Source organism: Schistocerca gregaria, chromosome 4 (genome assembly GCF_023897955.1).
Source record: "Schistocerca gregaria isolate iqSchGreg1 chromosome 4, iqSchGreg1.2, whole genome shotgun sequence".
Lineage (NCBI taxonomy): Eukaryota > Metazoa > Arthropoda > Insecta > Orthoptera > Acrididae > Schistocerca > Schistocerca gregaria.
This window is the reverse complement of record NC_064923.1, coordinates 22,153,663-22,176,193: the sequence shown is the minus strand read 5'-3', so window position 1 is coordinate 22,176,193 and position 22,531 is coordinate 22,153,663.

The following is a 22,531-nucleotide window of genomic DNA, read 5'->3' as shown; positions in this document are numbered from 1 at the left end:
TGTTGTATTCAATCCCGATGCAATTTCTGTGTTTCATCGTCACTCTGATAGTCCACAGATTACAGAATGCTTCCAAATGTGCATCGGAAACTACTACTGGTATTCCAGGGAACGATCAAAGCGTAAACATTTTGAGACATTACTCCGATGGAGGAAAGTGCGCATGGTGACTGTTGTATTCAATCCCTAAGCAATTTCTATGTTCCTAAACACTCTGATAGTGAACAGATTACAGAATGCCTCCAGATGTGCCCAGGAAACTACTACTGGTTTTCCAGGGAACGATCAAAGCGTAGACTGCTTGAGACATTACTCCCATGGAGGAAAGTGCGCATGGTGACTGTTGTATTCATTCCCGATGCAATTACTGTGTTTCATCAACACTATGATAGTCCACAGATTACAGAATGCCTCCAGATGTGCATCGGAAACTACTACTGGTATTCCAGGGAACGATCAAAGCGTAAACATTTTGAGACATTACTCCGATGGAGGAAAGTGCGCATGGTGACTGTTGTATTCAATCCCTAAGCAATTTCTATGTTCCTAAACACTCTGATAGTGAACAGATTACAGAATGCATCCAGATGTGCCCACTAAACTACTACTGGTTTTCCAGGGAACGATCAAAGCGTAGACTCCTTGAGACATTACTCCCATGGAGGAAAGTGCGCATGGTGACTATTGTATTCAATCCGGAAGATATTTCTGTGTTCCTAAACACTCTGATAGTCCAAGATTACAGATTGCCTCCAGATGTGTTCCGGAAACTAATACTGGTCTTCCTGGGAACGATCAAAGCGTAGACTGTTTGAGACATTAATCCCATGGAGGAAACTGCGCATGGTGACTGTTGTATTCAATCCCGATGCAATTTCTGTGTTTCATCAACACTTTGCAGGTCCACAGATTGCAGAATGCCTCCAGATGTGCATCGGGAACTACTAGTGGTCTTCCAGGGAACGATCAAAAGCGTAGACTGTTTGAGACCTTACTCCCATGGAGGAAAGTTCGCCTCGTGACTCTTGTATGCAATCCCGAAGTAATTTCTGTGTTTTATCAACACTCTGATAGTCCACAGATTACAGAATGCCTCCAGATGTGCATCGGACACTACTACTGGTCTTCCAGGGAACGATCAAAGCGTAGACTGTTTGAGACATTACTGCCATGGAGGAAAGTGCGCATGGGGACTGTTGTATTCAATATCGATGCAATTTCTGTGTTTCATCAACACTCTGATAGTCCACAGATTACAGAATGCCTCCAGATGTGCATCGGAAACTACTAATGGTCTTCCAGGGAACGATCAAAGCGTAAACTGTTTGAGACATTACTCCCATGGAGGAAAGTGCGCCTGATGACTGTTGTATTCAATCCCGATGCGATAACTGTGTTTCATCAACACTCTGAAAATCCACAGATTACAGAATGCTTCCTGATGTGCACCGGAAACTACTAGTGGTCTTCCAGGGAACGATCAAAGCGTAGACTGTTAGTGACATTACTCCCATGGAGGAAGGTGCGCCTGGTGGCTGTTATATACAATCCCGATGCAATTTCTGTGTTTCATCAACACTCTGATAGTACACAGATTACCGAATGCGTCCAGATGTGCATTGGTAAATACTACTGGTCTTCCAAGGAAGGATCAAAGCGTAAACTTTTTGAGACATTACACCCATGGAGGAAAGTGCGCATGGTGACTGTTGTATTCAATGCCGATGCAATTTCTGTGTTTCATCAACACTTTGCAGTTCTACAGATTACAGAATGCCTCCAGATGTGCATCGGAAACTACTAGTGGTCTACCAGGGAACGATCAAAGCGTAGACTGTTTGAGACATTACTCCCATGGAGGAAAGTGCGCCAGGTGACTGTTGTATTCACTCCCGATGCAATATCTGTGTTTTATCAACACTCTGATAGTCCACAGATTAGAGAATCGCTCCAGATGTGCATCGGAAACTACTACTGATCTTCCTGGGAAAGATCAAAGCGTAGACTGTTTGAGACAGTGCTCCCATGGAGGAAAGTGTTCATGGTGACTGTTGTATTCGATCCTCAAGCAATTTCTGTGTTCCTAAACACTCTGATAGTCCACAGATTACAGAATGCCTCCAGATGTGCATCGGTAACTACTACTCGTCTTCCAGGGAACGATTAAAGCGTAGACTCTTTGAGACATTACTCCCATGGAAGAAAGTGCGCATGGTGACTGTTGCATTCAATCCCGAGGCAATATCTGTGTTTCATCAAAACTTTGAAGGTCCACAGATTACAGCCTGCCTCTAGATATGCATCGGAAAATACTACTGGTCTTCCGATGAACGATCAAAGCGTAGACAGTTTGAGACATTACTATAATGGAGGAAAGTGCGCAAGGTGACTGTTATATTCAATCCCGATGCATTTTCTGTGTTTCATCAATACTTTGAAGGTCCACAGATTACAGAATGCCTCCAGATGTGCATCGGAAACTACTAGTCGTCTTCCAGGGAACGATCAAATGGTAGACTGTTTGAGACATTACTCCCATGGAGGAAAGTGCGCCTGGTGACTGTTATATACAATCCCGATGCAATTTCTGCGTTTCATCCACAATCTGATAGTCCACAGATTACCGAATGCGTCCAGATGTGCATTGGTAACTAATACTGGTATCCCAGGGAACGATCAAAGCGTACACTGTTTGAGACATATCTCCCATGGAGGAAAGTGCGCATGGTGACTGTTGTATTCAATATCGATGCAATTTCTGTGTTTCATCAGCACTCTGATAGTGCACAGATTACAGAATGCATCCAGATGTGCATCGGAAACTACTACTGGTCTTCCAGGGAACGATCACAGCGTAAACCGTTTGAGACATTACTCCCATGGAGGAAAGTGACCATGGTGACTGTTGTATTCAATATCGATGCAATTTCTGTGTTTCATCAACACTCTGATAGTCCACAGATTACAGAATGCCTCCAGATGTGCATCGGAAACTACTACTGGTCTTCCAGGGAACGATCACAGCGTAAACTGTTTGAGACATTACTCCCATGGAGGAATGTGCGCATGGGGACTGTTGTATTCGATCGCGATGCAATTTCTGTGTTTCATCAACACTCTGATAGTCCACAGATTACAGAACGCCTCCTGATGTGCATCGGAAACTACTACTGGTCTTCCAGGGAACGATCAAAGCGTAAACTGTTTGAGAAATTACTCCCATGGAGGAAAGTGAGCATGATAAGAGTTGTATACAATCCCGAACCAATTTCTGTGTTCCTGAACACTCTGATAGTGCTCAGATTACAGAATGCCTCCAGATGTGTATCGGAAACTACTACTGGTCTTCCAGGGACGATCAAACCGTAGACTGTTTGAGACATTACTCCCATGGAGGAAAGTGCGCATGGTGACTGCTGTTTTCAATCCCGATGCAATAACAAGTGTTTCATCAACACTATGATAGTCCACAGATTACAGAATGCCTCCAGATGTGCATCGGAAACTACTACTGGTATTCCAGGGAACGATCAAAGCGTAAACATTTTGAGACATTACTCCCATGGAGGAAAGTGCGCATGGTGACTGTTGTATTCAATCCCGATGCAATTTCTGTGTTTCATCGTCACTCTGATAGTCCACAGATTACAGAATGCTTCCAAATGTGCATCGGAAACTACTACTGGTATTCCAGGGAACGATCAAAGCGTAAACATTTTGAGACATTACTCCGATGGAGGAAAGTGCGCATGGTGACTGTTGTATTCAATCCCTAAGCAATTTCTATGTTCCTAAACACTCTGATAGTGAACAGATTACAGAATGCCTCCAGATGTGCCCAGGAAACTACTACTGGTTTTCCAGGGAACGATCAAAGCGTAGACTGCTTGAGACATTACTCCCATGGAGGAAAGTGCGCATGGTGACTGTTGTATTCATTCCCGATGCAATTACTGTGTTTCATCAACACTATGATAGTCCACAGATTACAGAATGCCTCCAGATGTGCATCGGAAACTACTACTGGTATTCCAGGGAACGATCAAAGCGTAAACATTTTGAGACATTACTCCGATGGAGGAAAGTGCGCATGGTGACTGTTGTATTCAATCCCTAAGCAATTTCTATGTTCCTAAACACTCTGATAGTGAACAGATTACAGAATGCATCCAGATGTGCCCACTAAACTACTACTGGTTTTCCAGGGAACGATCAAAGCGTAGACTCCTTGAGACATTACTCCCATGGAGGAAAGTGCGCATGGTGACTATTGTATTCAATCCGGAAGATATTTCTGTGTTCCTAAACACTCTGATAGTCCAAGATTACAGATTGCCTCCAGATGTGTTCCGGAAACTAATACTGGTCTTCCTGGGAACGATCAAAGCGTAGACTGTTTGAGACATTAATCCCATGGAGGAAACTGCGCATGGTGACTGTTGTATTCAATCCCGATGCAATTTCTGTGTTTCATCAACACTTTGCAGGTCCACAGATTGCAGAATGCCTCCAGATGTGCATCGGGAACTACTAGTGGTCTTCCAGGGAACGATCAAAAGCGTAGACTGTTTGAGACCTTACTCCCATGGAGGAAAGTTCGCCTCGTGACTCTTGTATGCAATCCCGAAGTAATTTCTGTGTTTTATCAACACTCTGATAGTCCACAGATTACAGAATGCCTCCAGATGTGCATCGGACACTACTACTGGTCTTCCAGGGAACGATCAAAGCGTAGACTGTTTGAGACATTACTGCCATGGAGGAAAGTGCGCATGGGGACTGTTGTATTCAATATCGATGCAATTTCTGTGTTTCATCAACACTCTGATAGTCCACAGATTACAGAATGCCTCCAGATGTGCATCGGAAACTACTAATGGTCTTCCAGGGAACGATCAAAGCGTAAACTGTTTGAGACATTACTCCCATGGAGGAAAGTGCGCCTGATGACTGTTGTATTCAATCCCGATGCGATAACTGTGTTTCATCAACACTCTGAAAATCCACAGATTACAGAATGCTTCCTGATGTGCACCGGAAACTACTAGTGGTCTTCCAGGGAACGATCAAAGCGTAGACTGTTAGTGACATTACTCCCATGGAGGAAGGTGCGCCTGGTGGCTGTTATATACAATCCCGATGCAATTTCTGTGTTTCATCAACACTCTGATAGTACACAGATTACCGAATGCGTCCAGATGTGCATTGGTAAATACTACTGGTCTTCCAAGGAAGGATCAAAGCGTAAACTTTTTGAGACATTACACCCATGGAGGAAAGTGCGCATGGTGACTGTTGTATTCAATGCCGATGCAATTTCTGTGTTTCATCAACACTTTGCAGTTCTACAGATTACAGAATGCCTCCAGATGTGCATCGGAAACTACTAGTGGTCTACCAGGGAACGATCAAAGCGTAGACTGTTTGAGACATTACTCCCATGGAGGAAAGTGCGCCAGGTGACTGTTGTATTCACTCCCGATGCAATATCTGTGTTTTATCAACACTCTGATAGTCCACAGATTAGAGAATCGCTCCAGATGTGCATCGGAAACTACTACTGATCTTCCTGGGAAAGATCAAAGCGTAGACTGTTTGAGACAGTGCTCCCATGGAGGAAAGTGTTCATGGTGACTGTTGTATTCGATCCTCAAGCAATTTCTGTGTTCCTAAACACTCTGATAGTCCACAGATTACAGAATGCCTCCAGATGTGCATCGGTAACTACTACTCGTCTTCCAGGGAACGATTAAAGCGTAGACTCTTTGAGACATTACTCCCATGGAAGAAAGTGCGCATGGTGACTGTTGCATTCAATCCCGAGGCAATATCTGTGTTTCATCAAAACTTTGAAGGTCCACAGATTACAGAATGTCTCCAGATATGCATCGGACACTACTACTGGTCTTCCAGGGAACGATCAAAGCGTGGACTGTTTGAGACATTACTCCCATGGAGGAAAGTGCGCATGGGGACTGTTGTATTCAATCTCGATGCAATTTCTGTGTTTCATCAACACTCTGATAGTCCACAGATTACAGAACGTCTCCTGATGTGCATCGGAAACTACTATTGGTCTTCTGGGGACGATCAAACCGTAGACTGTTTGAGACATTACTCCCATGGAGGAAAGTGCGCATGGTGACTGCTGTATTCAATCCCGATGCAATAACATGTGTTTCATCAACACTATGATAGTCCACAGATTACAGAATGCCTCCAGATGTGCATCGGAAACTACTACTGGTATTCCAGGGAACGATCAAAGCGTAAACATTTTGAGACATTACTCCGATGGAGGAAAGTGCGCATGGCGACTGTTGTATTCAATCCCTAAGCAATTTCTATGTTCTTAAACACTCTGATAGTGAACAGATTACAGAATGCCTCCAGATGTGCACAGGAAACTACTCCTGGTTTTCCAGGGAACGATCAAAGCGTAGACTCCTTGAGACATTACTCCCATGGAGGAAAGTGCGCATGGTGACTATTGTATTCAATCCGGAAGATATTTCTGTGTTCCTAAACACTCTGATAGTCCACAGATTACAGATTGCCTCCAGATGTGTTTCGGAAACTAATACTGGTCTTCCTGGGAACGATCAAAGCGTAGACTGTTTGAGACCTTACTCCCATGGAGGAAAGTTCGCCTCGTGACTGTTGTATGCAATCCCGATGCAATTTCTGTGTTTTATCAACACTCAGATAGTCCACAGATTACAAAATGCCTTCAGATGTGCATCGGAAACTGCTACTGGTCTTCCAGGGAACGATCAAAGCGTAGACTGTTTGAGACATTACTCCCATGGAGGAAACTGCGCATGGTGACTGCTGTATTCAATCCCGATGCAATAACTGTGTTTCATCAACACTCTGATAGTCCACAGATTACAGAATGCCTCCAGATGTGCATCGGACACTACTACTGGTCTTCCAGGGAACGATCAAAGCGTAGACTGTTTGAGACATTACTGCCATGGAGGAAAGTGCGCATGGGGACTGTTGTATTCAATATCGATGCAATTTCTGTGTTTCATCAACACTCTGATAATCCACAGATTACAGAATGCCTCCAGATGTGCATCGGAAACTACTACTGGTATTCCAGGGAACGATCAAAGCGTAAACATTTTGAGACATTACTCCGATGGAGGAAAGTGCGCATGGCGACTGTTGTATTCAATCCCTAAGCAATTTCTATGTTCCTAAACACTCTGATAGTGAACAGATTACAGAATGCATCCAGATGTGCCCACTAAACTACTACTGATTTTCCAGGGAACGATCAAAGCGTAGACTCCTTGAGACATTACTCCCATGGAGGAAAGTGCGCATGGTGACTATTGTATTCAATCCGGAAGATATTTCTGTGTTCCTAAACACTCTGATAGTCCAAGATTACAGATTGCCTCCAGATGTGTTCCGGAAACTAATACTGGTCTTCCTGGGAACGATCAAAGCGTAGACTGTTTGAGACATTAATCCCATGGAGGAAACTGCGCATGGTGACTGTTGTATTCAATCCCGATGCAATTTCTGTGTTTCATCAACACTTTGCAGGTCCACAGATTGCAGAATGCCTCCAGATGTGCATCGGGAACTACTAGTGGTCTTCCAGGGAACGATCAAAAGCGTAGACTGTTTGAGACCTTACTCCCATGGAGGAAAGTTCGCCTCGTGACTCTTGTATGCAATCCCGAAGCAATTTCTGTGTTTTATCAACACTCTGATAGTCCACAGATTACAGAATGCCTCCAGATGTGCATCGGACACTACTACTGGTCTTCCAGGGAACGATCAAAGCGTAGACTGTTTGAGACATTACTGCCATGGAGGAAAGTGCGCATGGGGACTGTTGTATTCAATATCGATGCAATTTCTGTGTTTCATCAACACTCAGATAGTCCACAGATTACAGAATGCCTCCAGATGTGCATCGGAAACTACTAATGGTCTTCCAGGGAACGATCAAAGCGTAAACTGTTTGAGACATTACTCCCATGGAGGAAATTGCGCCTGGTGACTGTTGTATTCAATCCCGATGCGATAACTGTGTTTCATCAACACTCTGAAAATCCACAGATTACAGAATGCTTCCTGATGTGCACCGGAAACTACTAGTGGTCTTCCAGGGAACGATCAAAGCGTAGACTGTTAGTGACATTACTCCCATGGAGGAAGGTGCGCCTGGTGGCTGTTATATACAATCCCGATGCAATTTCTGTGTTTCATCAACACTCTGATAGTACACAGATTACCGAATGCGTCCAGATGTGCATTGGTAAATACTACTGGTCTTCCAAGGAAGGATCAAAGCGTAAACTTTTTGAGACATTACACCCATGGAGGAAAGTGCGCATGGTGACTGTTGTATTCAATCCCGATGCAATTTCTGTGTTTCATCAACACTTTGCAGTTCTACAGATTACAGAATGCCTCCAGATGTGCATCGGAAACTACTAGTGGTCTACCAGGGAACGATCAAAGCGTAGACTGTTTGAGACATTACTCCCATGGAGGAAAGTGCGCCAGGTGACTGTTGTATTCACTCCCGATGCAATATCTGTGTTTTATCAACACTCTGATAGTCCACAGATTAGAGAATCGCTCCAGATGTGCATCGGAAACTACTACTGATCTTCCTGGGAAAGATCAAAGCGTAGACTGTTTGAGACAGTGCTCCCATGGAGGAAAGTGTTCATGGTGACTGTTGTATTCGATCCTCAAGCAATTTCTGTGTTCCTAAACACTCTGATAGTCCACAGATTACTGAATGCCTCCAGATGTGCATCGGTAACTACTACTCGTCTTCCAGGGAACGATTAAAGCGTAGACTCTTTGAGACATTACTCCCATGGAAGAAAGTGCGCATGGTGACTGTTGCATTCAATCCCGAGGCAATATCTGTGTTTCATCAAAACTTTGAAGGTCCACAGATTACAGAATGTCTCCAGATATGCATCGGACACTACTACTGGTCTTCCAGGGAACGATCAAAGCGTGGACTGTTTGAGACATTACTCCCATGGAGGAAAGTGCGCATGGGGACTGTTGTATTCAATCTCGATGCAATTTCTGTGTTTCATCAACACTCTGATAGTCCACAGATTACAGAACGTCTCCTGATGTGCATCGGAAACTACTATTGGTCTTCTGGGGACGATCAAACCGTAGACTGTTTGAGACATTACTCCCATGGAGGAAAGTGCGCATGGTGACTGCTGTATTCAATCCCGATGCAATAACATGTGTTTCATCAACACTATGATAGTCCACAGATTACAGAATGCCTCCAGATGTGCAACGGAAACTACTACTGGTCTTCCAGGGAACGATCAAAGCATAAACATTTTGAGACATTACTGCGATGGAGGAAAGTGCGCATGGTGACTGTTATATTCACTCGAAATGCAATATCTGTGTTTCATCAACACTCTGATAGTCCACAGATTAGAGAATGGATCCAGATGTGCATCGGAAACTACTACTGGTCTTCCTGGGAAAGATCAAAGCGTAGACTGTTTAAGACATTACTCCCATGGAGGAAAGTGTGCATGGTGACTGTTGTATTCAATCCCTAAGCAATTTCTATGTTCTTAAACACTCTGATAGTGAACAGATTACAGAATGCCTCCAGATGTGCACAGGAAACTACTCCTGGTTTTCCAGGGAACGATCAAAGCGTAGACTCCTTGAGACATTACTCCCATGGAGGAAAGTGCGCATGGTGACTATTGTATTCAATCCGGAAGATATTTCTGTGTTCCTAAACACTCTGATAGTCCACAGATTACAGATTGCCTCCAGATGTGTTTCGGAAACTAATACTGGTCTTCCTGGGAACGATCAAAGCGTAGACTGTTTGAGACCTTACTCCCATGGAGGAAAGTTCGCCTCGTGACTGTTGTATGCAATCCCGATGCAATTTCTGTGTTTTATCAACACTCAGATAGTCCACAGATTACAAAATGCCTTCAGATGTGCATCGGAAACTGCTACTGGTCTTCCAGGGAACGATCAAAGCGTAGACTGTTTGAGACATTACTCCCATGGAGGAAACTGCGCATGGTGACTGCTGTATTCAATCCCGATGCAATAACTGTGTTTCATCAACACTCTGATAGTCCACAGATTACAGAATGCCTCCAGATGTGCATCGGACACTACTACTGGTCTTCCAGGGAACGATCAAAGCGTAGACTGTTTGAGACATTACTGCCATGGAGGAAAGTGCGCATGGGGACTGTTGTATTCAATATCGATGCAATTTCTGTGTTTCATCAACACTCTGATAATCCACAGATTACAGAATGCCTCCAGATGTGCATCGGAAACTACTACTGGTCTTCCAGGGAACGATCAAAGCGTAAACTGTTTGAGACATAACTCCCATGGAGGAATGTGCGCATGGTGACTGTTGTATTCAATGCCGATGCAATATCTGTGTTTCGTCAACTCATTGATCGTCCACAGATTACAGAATGCCTCCAGATGTGCATCGGAAACTACTACTCGTCTTCCAGGGAACGATCAAAGCGTAGACTCATTGAGACATTACTCCCATGGAGGAAAATGCGCATGGTGACTGTTGTATTCAATCCCGATGCAATTTTTCTGTTTGATCAACACTTTGATAGTCCACAGATTACAGATGCCTCCAGATATGCATCGGAAACTACTACAGGTCTTCCGATGAAAGATCAAAGCGTAGACTGTTTGAGACATTACTAACATGGAGGAAAGTGCGCAAGGTGACTGTTGTATTCAATCCCGATGCAATTTCTGTGTTTCATCAACTCGTTGAAGGTCCACAGATTACAGAATGACTCCAGATGTGCATCGGAAACTACTAGTGGTCTTCCAGGGAACGATCAAAGCGTAGACTGTTTGAGACATTACTCCCATGGAGGAAAGTGCGCCTGGTGACTGTTGTATTCAATCCCGATGCGATAACTGTGTTTCATCAACACTCTGAAAATCCACAGATTACAGAATGCTTCCATATGTGCACCGGAAACTACTAGTGGTCTTCCAGGGAACGATCAAAGTTTAGACTGTTAGTGACATTACTCCCATGGAGGAAGGTGCGCCTTGTGGCTGTTATATACAATCCCGATGCAATTTCTGTGTTTCATCAACACTCTGATAGTACACAGATTACCGAATGCGTCCAGATGTGCATTGGTAAATACTACTGGTCTTCCAGGGAAGGATCAAAGCGTAAACTTTTTGAGACATTACACCCATGGAGGAAAGTGCGCATGGTGACTGTTGTATTCAATCCCGATGCAATTTCTGTGTTTCATCAACACTTTGCAGGTCTACAGATTACAGAATGCCTCCAGATGTGCATCGGAAACTACTAGTGGTCTACCAGGGAACGATCAAAGCGTAGACTGTTTGAGACATTACTCCCATGGAGGAAAGTGCGCCAAGTGACTGTTGTATTCAATCCCGATGCGATAACTGTGTTTCATCAACACTCTGATAATCCACAGATTACAGAATGCTTCCAGATGTGCATCGGAAACTACTACTAGTCGTCCAGGGAAAGACTAAAGTGTAGACTGTTTGAGACATTACTCCCATGGAGGAAAGTTCGCATGGTGACTGTTGTATTCACTCCCGATGCAATATCTGTGTTTTATCAACACTCTGATAGTCCACAGATTAGAGAATCGCTCCAGATGTGCATCGGAAACTACTACTGATCTTCCTGGGAAAGATCAAAGCGTAGACTGTTTGAGACATTGCTCCCATGGAGGAAAGTGTGCATGGTGACTGTTGTATTCGATCCTCAAGCAATTTCTGTGTTCCTAAACACTCTGATAGCCCACAGATTACAGAAACCCCTCCAGATGTGCATCGGTAACAACTACTCGTCTTCCAGGGAACGATCAAAGCGTAGACTCTTTGAGACATTACTCCCATGGAAGAAAGTGCGCATGGTGACTGTTGTATTCAATCCCGAGGCAATATCTGTGTTTTACCAAAACTTTGAAGGTCCACAGATTACAGAATGCCTCCAGATATGCATCGGAAACTTCTACTGTTCTTTCAGGGAACGATCAAAACGTAAACTGTTTGAGAATTATTCCCATGGAAGAAAGTGCGCATGGTGACTGTTGTATTCAATCCCGATGCGATAACTGTGTTTCATCAACACTCTGATAGTCCACAGATTACAGAATGCTTCCAGATGTGCATCGGAAAATACTACTCGTCTTCCAGGGAACGATCAAGGCGTAGAGTGTTTGAGACATTACTCCAATGGAGGAAAGTGCGCATGGTGACTGTTGTATTCAATCCCGAGGCAATTTCTCTATTTCATCAACACTTTGATAGTCCACAAATTACAGCATGCCTCTAGATTTGCATCGGAAACTACTACTGGTCTTCCGATGAACGATCAAAGCGTAGACTGTTTGAGACATTACTAAAATGGAGGAAAGTGCGCAAGGTGACTGTTGTATTCAATCCCGATGCAATTTCTGTGTTTCATCAACACTTTGAAGGTCCACAGATTACAGAATGCCTCCAGATGTGCATCGGAAACTACGAGTCGTCTTCCAGGGAACGATCAAAGCGTAGACTGTTTGAGACATTACTCCCATGGAGGAAAGTTCGCCTGATGACTGTTATATGCAATCCCGTTGCAATTTCTGTGTTTCATCCACAATCTGATAGTCCACAGATTACCGAATGCGACCAGATGTGCATTGGTAACTAATACTGGTCTTCCAGGGAACGATCAAAGCGTATACTGTTTGATACATTACTCCCATGGAGGAAACTGCGCATGGTCACTGTTTTATTCAATCCCGATGCGATAACTGTGTTTCGTCAACTCATTGATCGTCGACAGATTACAGAATGCCTCCAGATGTGCATCGGAAACTACCACTGGTCTTTAATGGAACGATCAAAGCGTAGACTGTTTGAGACACCACTTCCATGGAGGAAAATCCGCATGGTGACTGTTGTATTCAATCTCGATGCAATTACTGTGTTTCATCAACACTCTGATAGTCCACAGATTACAGAATGCCTCCAGATGTGCATCGGAAACTACTACTGGTCTTCCAGTTAACGATCAAAGCGTAGACACTTTGAGACATTACTCCCAAAGAGGAAAGTGCGCATGGTGAATGTTGTATTCAATCCCGATGCAATTTCTGTGTTTCATCAACACTCTGATAGTCACAGATTGCAGAATGATTCCAGATGTGCATCGGAAAATACTCCTCGTCTTCCAGTGAACGATCAAGGCGTAGAGTGTTTGAGACATTACTCCAATGGAGGAAAGTGCGCATGATGAGTGTTGTATTCAATCCCGATGCAATTTCTCTATTTCATCAACACTTTGATAGTCCACAAATTACAGCATGCCTCTAGATATGAATCGGAAACTACTACTGGTCTTCCGATGAACGATCAAAGCGTAGACTGTTTGAGACATTACTAAAATGGAGGAAAGTGCGCAAGGTGACTGTTGTATTCAATCCCGATGCAATTTCTGTGTTTCATCAACACTTTGAAGGTCCACAGATTACAGAATGCCTCCAGATATGCATCGGAAACTACTAGTGGTCTTCCAGGGAACGATCAAAGCGTACACTGTTTGAGACATATCTCCCATGGAGGAAAGTGAGCATGGTGACTGTTGTATTCAATATCGGTGCAATTTCTGTGTTTCTTCAACACTCTGATAGTCCACAGATTACAGAATGGCTCCAGATGTGCATCGGAAACTACTAGCGGTCTTAAAGGGAACGATCAAAGCGTAGACTGTTTGAGACATTACTCCCATGGAGGAAAGTGCGCCTGGCGACTGTTGTATTCCATCCCGATGCGATAACTGTGTTTCATCAACACTCTGATAATCCACAGAATACAGAATGCTTCCAGATGTGCATCGGAAACTACTAGTGGTCTGCCAGGGAACGATCAAAGCGTAGACTGTTTGAGACATTACTCCCATGAAGGAATGTGCGCCTGGTGAGTGTTGTATTCAATCCCGATGCGATAACTGTGTTTTATCAACACTCTGATAATCCACAGATTACAGAATGCTTCAAGATGTGCATCGGAAACTACTACTGGTCGTCTAGGGAAAGACTAAAGCGTAGACTGTTTCAGACATTACTCCCATGGAGGAAAGTGCGCATGGTGACTGTTGTATTCACTCCCAATGCAATATCTGTGTTTCACCAACACTCTGATAGTCCACAGATTAGAGAATCGCTCCAGATGTGCATCGGAAACTACTACTGATCATCCTGGGAAAGATCAAAGCGTAGACTGTTTGAGACATTGCTCCCATGGAGGAAAGTGCGCATGGTGACTGTTGTATTCAATCAAGAGGCAATATCTGTGTTTCATTAACACTTTGAAGGTCCACAGATTACAGAATGCCTCCAGATATGCATCGGAAACTACTACTGTTCTTCCAGGGAACGATCAAAGCGTAGACTGTTTGAGAATTACTCCCATGGAAGAAAGTGCGCATGGTGACTGTTGTATTCTATCCTGATGCAATTTCTCTATTTCATCAACACTTTGATAGTCCACAAATTACAGCATGACTCTAGATATGAATCGGAAACTACTACTGGTCTTCCGATGAACGATCAAAGTGTAGACAGTTTGAGACATTACTAAAATGGAGGAAAGTGCGCCTGGTGACTGTTGTATTCAATCCCGATGCGATAACTGTGTTTCATCAACACTCTGATAATTTACAGATTACAGAATGCTTCCAGATGTGCATCGGAAACTACTAGTGGTCTGCCAGGGAACGATCAAAGCGTAGACTGTTTGAGACATTACTCCCATGAAGGAATGTGCGCCTGGTGACTGTTGTATTCAATCCCGATGCGATAACTGTGTTTCATCAACAATCTGATAGTCCACAGATTACAGAATGATTCCAGATGTGCATCGGAAAATACTACTCGTCTTCCAGGGAACGATCAAGGCGTAGAGTGTTTGAGACATTACTCCAATGGAGGAAAGTGCGCATGGTGACTGTTGTATTCAATCCCGAGGCAATTTCTCTATTTCATCAACACTTTGATAGTCCACAAATTACAGCATGCCTCTAGATTTGCATCGGAAACTACTACTGGTCTTCCGATGAACGATCAAAGCGTAGACTGTTTGAGACATTACTAAAATATAGGAAAGTGCGCAAGGTGACTGTTGTATTCAATCCCGATGCAATTTCTGTGTTTCATCAACACTTTGAAGGTCCACAGATTACAGAATGCCTCCAGATGTGCATCGGAAACTACGAGTGGTCTTCCAGGGAACGATCAAAGCGTAGACTGTTTGAGACATTACTCCCATGGAGGAAAGTGCGCCTGATGACTGTTATATACAATCCCATTGCAATTTCTGTGTTTCATCCACAATCTGATAGTCCACAGATTACCGAATGCGACCAGATGTGCATTGGTAACTAATACTGGTCTTCCAGGGAACGATCAAAGCGTATACTGTTTGAGACATTACTCCCATGGAGGAAACTGCGCATGGCCACTGTTGTATTCAATCCCGATGCGATAACTGTGTTTCGTCAACTCATTGATCGTCGACAGATTACAGAATGCCTCCAGATGTGCATCGGAAACTACCACTGGTCTTTAATGGAACGATCAAAGCGTAGACTGTTTGAGACACCACTCCCATGGAGGAAAGTCCGCATGGTGACTGTTGTATTCAATCTCGATGCAATTACTGTGTTTCATCAACACTCTGATAGTCCACAGATTACAGAATGCCTCCAGATGTGCATCGGAAACTACTACTGGTCTTCCAGTTAACGATCAAAGCGTAGACACTTTGAGACATTACTCCCAAAGAGGAAAGTGCGCATGGTGAATGTTGTATTCAATCCCGATGCAATTTCTGTGTTTCATCAACACTCTGATAGTCACAGATTGCAGAATGATTCCAGATGTGCATCGGAAAATACTCCTCGTCTTCCAGTGAACGATCAAGGCGTAGAGTGTTTGAGACATTACTCCAATGGAGGAAAGTGCGCATGATGAGTGTTGTATTCAATCCCGATGCAATTTCTCTATTTCATCAACACTTTGATAGTCCACAAATTACAGCATGCCTCTAGATATGAATCGGAAACTACTACTGGTCTTCCGATGAACGATCAAAGCGTAGACTGTTTGAGACATTACTAAAATGGAGGAAAGTGCGCAAGGTGACTGTTGTATTCAATCCCGATGCAATTTCTGTGTTTCATCAACACTTTGAAGGTCCACAGATTACAGAATGCTTCCAGATATGCATCGGAAACTACTAGTGGTCTTCCAGGGAACGATCAAAGCGTACACTGTTTGAGACATATCTCCCATGGAGGAAAGTGAGCATGGTGACTGTTGTATTCAATATCGATGCAATTTCTGTGTTTCTTGAACACTCTGATAGTCCACAGATTACAGAATGGCTCCAGATGTGCATCGGAAACTACTAGTGGTCTTCCAGGGAACGATCAAAGCGTAGACTGTTTGAGACATTACTCCCATGGAGGAAAGTGCGCCTGGCGACTGTTGTATTCCATCCCGATGCGATAACTGTGTTTCATCAACACTCTGATAATCCACAGATTACAGAATGCTTCCAGATGTGCATCGGAAACTACTAGTGGTCTGCCAGGGAACGATCAAAGCGTAGACTGTTTGAGACATTACTCCCATGGAGGAATGTGCGCCTGGTGAGTGTTGTATTCAATCCCGATGCGATAACTGTGTTTTATCAACACTCTGATAATCCACAGATTACAGAATGCTTCAAGATGTGCATCGGAAACTACTACTGGTCGTCTAGGGAAAGACTAAAGCGTAGACTGTTTCAGACATTACTCCCATGGAGGAAAGTGCGCATGGTGACTGTTGTATTCACTCCCGATGCAATATCTGTGTTTCACCAACACTCTGATAGTCCACAGATTAGAGAATCGCTCTAGATGTGCATCGGAAACTACTACTGATCATCCTGGGAAAGATCAAAGCGTAGACTGTTTGAGACATTGCTCCCATGGAGGAAAGTGCGCATGGTGACTGTTGTATTCAATCAAGAGGCAATATCTGTGTATCATTAACACTTTGAAGGTCCACAGATTACAGAATGCCTCCAGATATGCATCGGAAACTACTACTGTTCTTCCAGGGAACGATCAAAGCGTAGACTGTTTGAGAATTACTCCCATGGAAGAAAGTGCGCATGGTGACTGTTGTATTCTATCCTGATGCAATTTCTCTATTTCATCAACACTTTGGTAGTCCACAAATTACAGCATGACTCTAGATATGAATCGGAAACTACTACTGGTCTTCCGATGAACGATCAAAGTGTAGACAGTTTTAGACATTACTAAAATGGAGGAAAGTGCGCCTGGTGACTGTTGTATTCAATCCCGATGCGATAACTGTGTTTCATCAACACTCTGATAATCCACAGATTACAGAATGCTTCCAGATGTGCATCGGAAACTACTAGTGGTCTGCCAGGGAACGATCAAAGCGTAGACTGTTTGAGACATTACTCCCATGAAGGAATGTGCGCCTGGTGACTGTTGTATTCAATCCCGATGCGATAACTGTGTTTCATCAACACTCTGATAGTCCACAGATTACAGAATGATTCCAGATGTGCATCGGAAAATACTACTCGTCTTCCAGGGAACGATCAAGGCGTAGAGTGTTTGAGACATTACTCCAATGGAGGAAAGTGCGCATGGTGACTGTTGTATTCAATCCCGATGCAATTTCTGTGTTTCATCAACACTTTGAAGGTCCACAGATTACAGAATGCCTCCTGATGTGCATCGGAAACTACGAGTGGTCTTCCAGGGAACGATCAAAGCGTAGACTGTTTGAGACATTACTCCCATGGAGGAAAGTGCGCCTGGTGACTGTTATATACAATCCCGTTGCAATTTCTGTGTTTCATCCACAATCTGATAGTCCACAGATTACCGAATGCGACCTGATGTGCATTGGTAACTAATACTGGTCTTCCAGGGAACGATCAAAGCGTATACTGTTTGAGACATTACTCCCATGGAGGAAACTGCGCATGGTCACTGTTGTATTCAATCCCGATTCGATAACTGTGTTTCGTCAACTCATTGATCGTCGACAGATTACAGAATGCCTCCAGATGTGCATCGGAAACTACCACTGGTCTTTCATGGAACGATCAAAGCGTAGACTGTTTGAGACACCACTCCCATGGAGGAAAGTCCGCATGGTGACTGTTGTATTCAATCTCGATGCAATTACTGTGTTTAATCAACACTCTGATAGTCCACAGATTACAGAATGCCTCCAGATGTGCATCGGAAACTACTACTGTTCTTCCAGTTAACGATCAAAGCGTAAACTGTTTGAGACATTACTCCCATGGAGGAAAGTGCGCATGATAATTGTTGTATTCAATCCCGAAGCACTTTCTGTGTTCCTAAACACTCTGATAGTCCACAGATTACAGAATGGCTCCAGATGTGCATCGGAAACTACTAGTGGTCTTCCAGGGAACGATCAAAGCGTAGACTGTTTGAGACATTACTCCCATGGACGAAAGTGCGCCTGGCGACTGTTGTATTCAATCCCGATGCGATAACTGTGTTTCATCAACACTCTGATAATCCACAGATTACAGAATGCTTCCAGATGTGCATCGGAAACTACTAGTGGTCTGCCAGGGAACGATCAAAGCGTAGACTGTTTGAGACATTACTCCCATGGAGGAATGTGCGCCTGGTGACTGTTGTATTCAATCCCGATGCGATAACTGTGTTTTATCAACACTCTGATAATCCACAGATTACAGAATGCTTCCAGATGTGCATCGGAAACTACTACTGGTCGTCTAGGGAAAGACTAAAGCGTAGACTGTTTCAGACATTACTCCCATGGAGGAAAGTGCGCATGGTGACTGTTGTATTCACTCCCGATGCAATATCTGTGTTTCACCAACACTCTGATAGTCCACGGATTAGAGAATCGCTCCAGATGTGCATCGGAAACTACTACTGATCATCCTGGGAAAGATCAAAGCGTAGACTGTTTGAGACATTGCTCCCATGGAGGAAAGTGCGCTTGGTGACTGTTGTATTCAATCAAGAGGCAATATCTATGTTTCATTAACACTTTGAAGGTCCACAGATTACAGAATGCCTCCAGATATGCATCGGAAACTACTACTGTTCTTCCAGGGAACGATCAAAGCGTAGACTGTTTGAGAATTACTCCCATGGAAGAAAGTGCGCATGGTGACTGTTGTATTCAATCCCGATGCAATTTCTCTACTTCATCAACACTTTGATAGTCCACAAATTACAGCATGCCTCTAGATATGAATCGGAAACTACTACTGGTCTTCCGATGAACGATCAAAGTGTAGACAGTTTGAGACATTACTAAAATGGAGGAAAGTGCGCCTGGTGACGGTTGTATTCAATCCCGATGCGATAACTGTGTTTCATCAACACTCTGATAATCCACAGATTACAGAATGCTTCCAGATGTGCATCGGAAACTACTAGTGGTCTGCCAGGGAACGATCAAAGCGTAGACTGTTTGAGACATTACTCCCATGAAGGAATGTGCGCCTGGTGACTGTTGTATTCAATCCCGATGCGATAACTGTGTTTCATCAACACTCTGATAGTCCACAGATTACAGAATGATTCCAGATGTGCATCGGAAAATACTACTCGTCTTCCAGGGAACGATCAAGGCGTAGAGTGTCTGAGACATTACTCCAATGGAGGAAAGTTCGCATGGTGACTGTTGTATTCAATCCCGATGCAATTTCTGTGTTTCATCAACACTTTGAAGGTCCACAGATTACAGAATGCCTCCAGATGTGCATCGGAAACTACGAGTGGTCTTCCAGGGAACGATCAAAGCGTAGACTGTTTGAGACATTACTCCCATGGAGGAAAGTGCGCCTGGTGACTGTTATATACAATCCCGTTGCAATTTCTGTGTTTCATCCACAATCTGATAGTCCACAGATTACCGAATGCGACCAGATGTGCATTGGTAACTAATACTGGTCTTCCAGGGAACGATCAAAGCGTATACTGTTTGAGACATTACTCCCATGGAGGAAACTGCGCATGGTCACTGTTGTATTCAATCCCGATGCGATAACTGTGTTTCGTCAACTCATTGATCGTCGACAGATTACAGATTGCCTCCAGATGTGCATCGGAAACTACCACTGGTCTTTCATGGAACGATCAAAGCGTAGACTGTTTGAGACACCACTCCCATGGAGGAAAGTCCGCATGGTGACTGTTGTATTCAATCTCGATGCAATTACTGTGTTTAATCAACACTCTGATAGTCCACAGATTACAGAATGCCTCCAGATGTGCATCGGAAACTACTATTGGTCTTCTAGTTAACGATCAAAGCGTAAACTGTTTGAGACATTACTCCCATGGAGGAAAGTGCGCATGATAATTGTTGTATTCAATCCCGAAGCACTTTCTGTGTTCCTAAACACTCTGATAGTCCACAGATTACAGAATGCCTCCAGATGTGCATCGGAAACTACTAGTGGTCTTCCAGGGAACGATCAAAGCGTAGACTGTTTGAGACATTACTCCCATGGAGGAAAGTGAGCATGGTGACTGTTGTATTCAATATCGATGCAATTTCTGTGTTTCATCAACACTCTGATAGTCCACAGATTACAGAATGGCTCCAGACGTGCATCGGGAACTACTACTCGTCTTCCAGGGAACGATCAAAGCGTAGACACTTTGAGATATTACTCCAAAAGAGGAAAGTGCGCATGGTGAATGTTGTATTCAATCCCGATGCCATTTCTGTGTTTCATCAACACTCTGATAGTCCACAGATTACAGAATGGCTCCAGATGTGCATCGGAAACTACTAGTGGTCTTCCAGGGAATGATCAAAGCGTAGACTGTTTGAGACATTACTCCCATGGAGGAAAGTGCGCCTGGCGACTGTTGTATTCAATCCCGATGCGATAACTGTGTTTAATCAACACTCTGATAATCCACAGATTACAGAATGCTTCCAGATGTGCATCGGAAACTACTAGTGGTCTGCCAGGGAATGATCAAAGCGTAGACTCTTTGAGACATTACTCCCATGGAGGAATGTGCGCCTGGTGACTGTTGTATTCAATCCCGATGCGATAACTGTGTTTTATCAACACTCTGATAATCCACAGATTACAGAATGCTTCCAGATGTGCATCGGAAACTACTACTGGTCGTCCAGGGAAACACTAAAGCGTAGACTGTTTCAGACATTACTCCCATGGAGGAAAGTGCGCATGGTGCCTGTTGTATTCACTCCCGATGCAATATCTGTGTTTCACCAACACTCTGATAGTCCACAGATTAGAGAATCGCTCCAGATGTGCATCGGAAACTACTACTGATCATCCTGGGAAAGATCAAAGCGTAGGCTGTTTGAGACATTGCTCCCATGGAGGAAAGAGCGCATGGTGACTGTTGTATTCAATCCCGAGGCAATATCTGTGTTTCATTAACACTTTGATGGTCCACAGATTACAGAATGCCTCCAGATATGCATCGGAAACTACTACTGTTCTTCCAGGGAACGATCAAAGCGTAGACTGTTTGAGAATTACTCCCATGGAAGAAAGTGCGCATGGTGACTGTTGTATTCTATCCCGATGCAATTTCTCTATTTCATCAACACTTTGATAGTCCACAAATTACACCATGCCTCTAGATAAGAATCGGAAACTACTACTGGTCTTCCGATGAACGATCAAAGTGTAGACAGTTTGAGACATTACTAAAATGGAGGAAAGTGCGCCTGGTGACTGTTGTATTCAATCCCGATGCGATAACTGTGTTTCATCAACACTCTGATAATCCACAGATTACAGAATGCTTCCAGATGTGCATCGGAAACTACTAGTGGTCTGCCAGGGAACGATCAAAGCGTAGAGTGTTTGAGACATTACTCCAACGGAGGAAAGTGCGCATGGTGACTGTTGTATTCAATCCCGATGCAATTTCTCAATTTCATCAACACTTTGATAGTCCACAAATTACAGCATGCCTCTAGATATGAATCGGAAACTACTACTGGTCTTCCGATGAACGATCAAAGCGTAGACTGTTTGAGACATTACTAAAATGGAGGAAAGTGCGCAAAGTGACTGTTGTATTCAATCCCGATGCAATTTCTGTGTTTCATCAACACTTTGAAGGTCCACAGATTACAGAATGCCTCCAGATGTGCATCGGAAACTACTAGTGGTCTTCCAGGGAACGATCAAAGCGTAGAGTGTTTGAGACATTACTCACATGGAGGAAAGTGCGCTTGGTGACTGTTATATACAATCCCGATGCAATTTCTGTGTTTCATCCACAATCTGATAGTCCACAGATTACCGAATGCGTCCAGATGTGCATTGGTAACTAATACTGGTCTTCCAGGGAACGATCAAAGCGTATACTGTTTGAGACATTACTCCCATGGGGGAA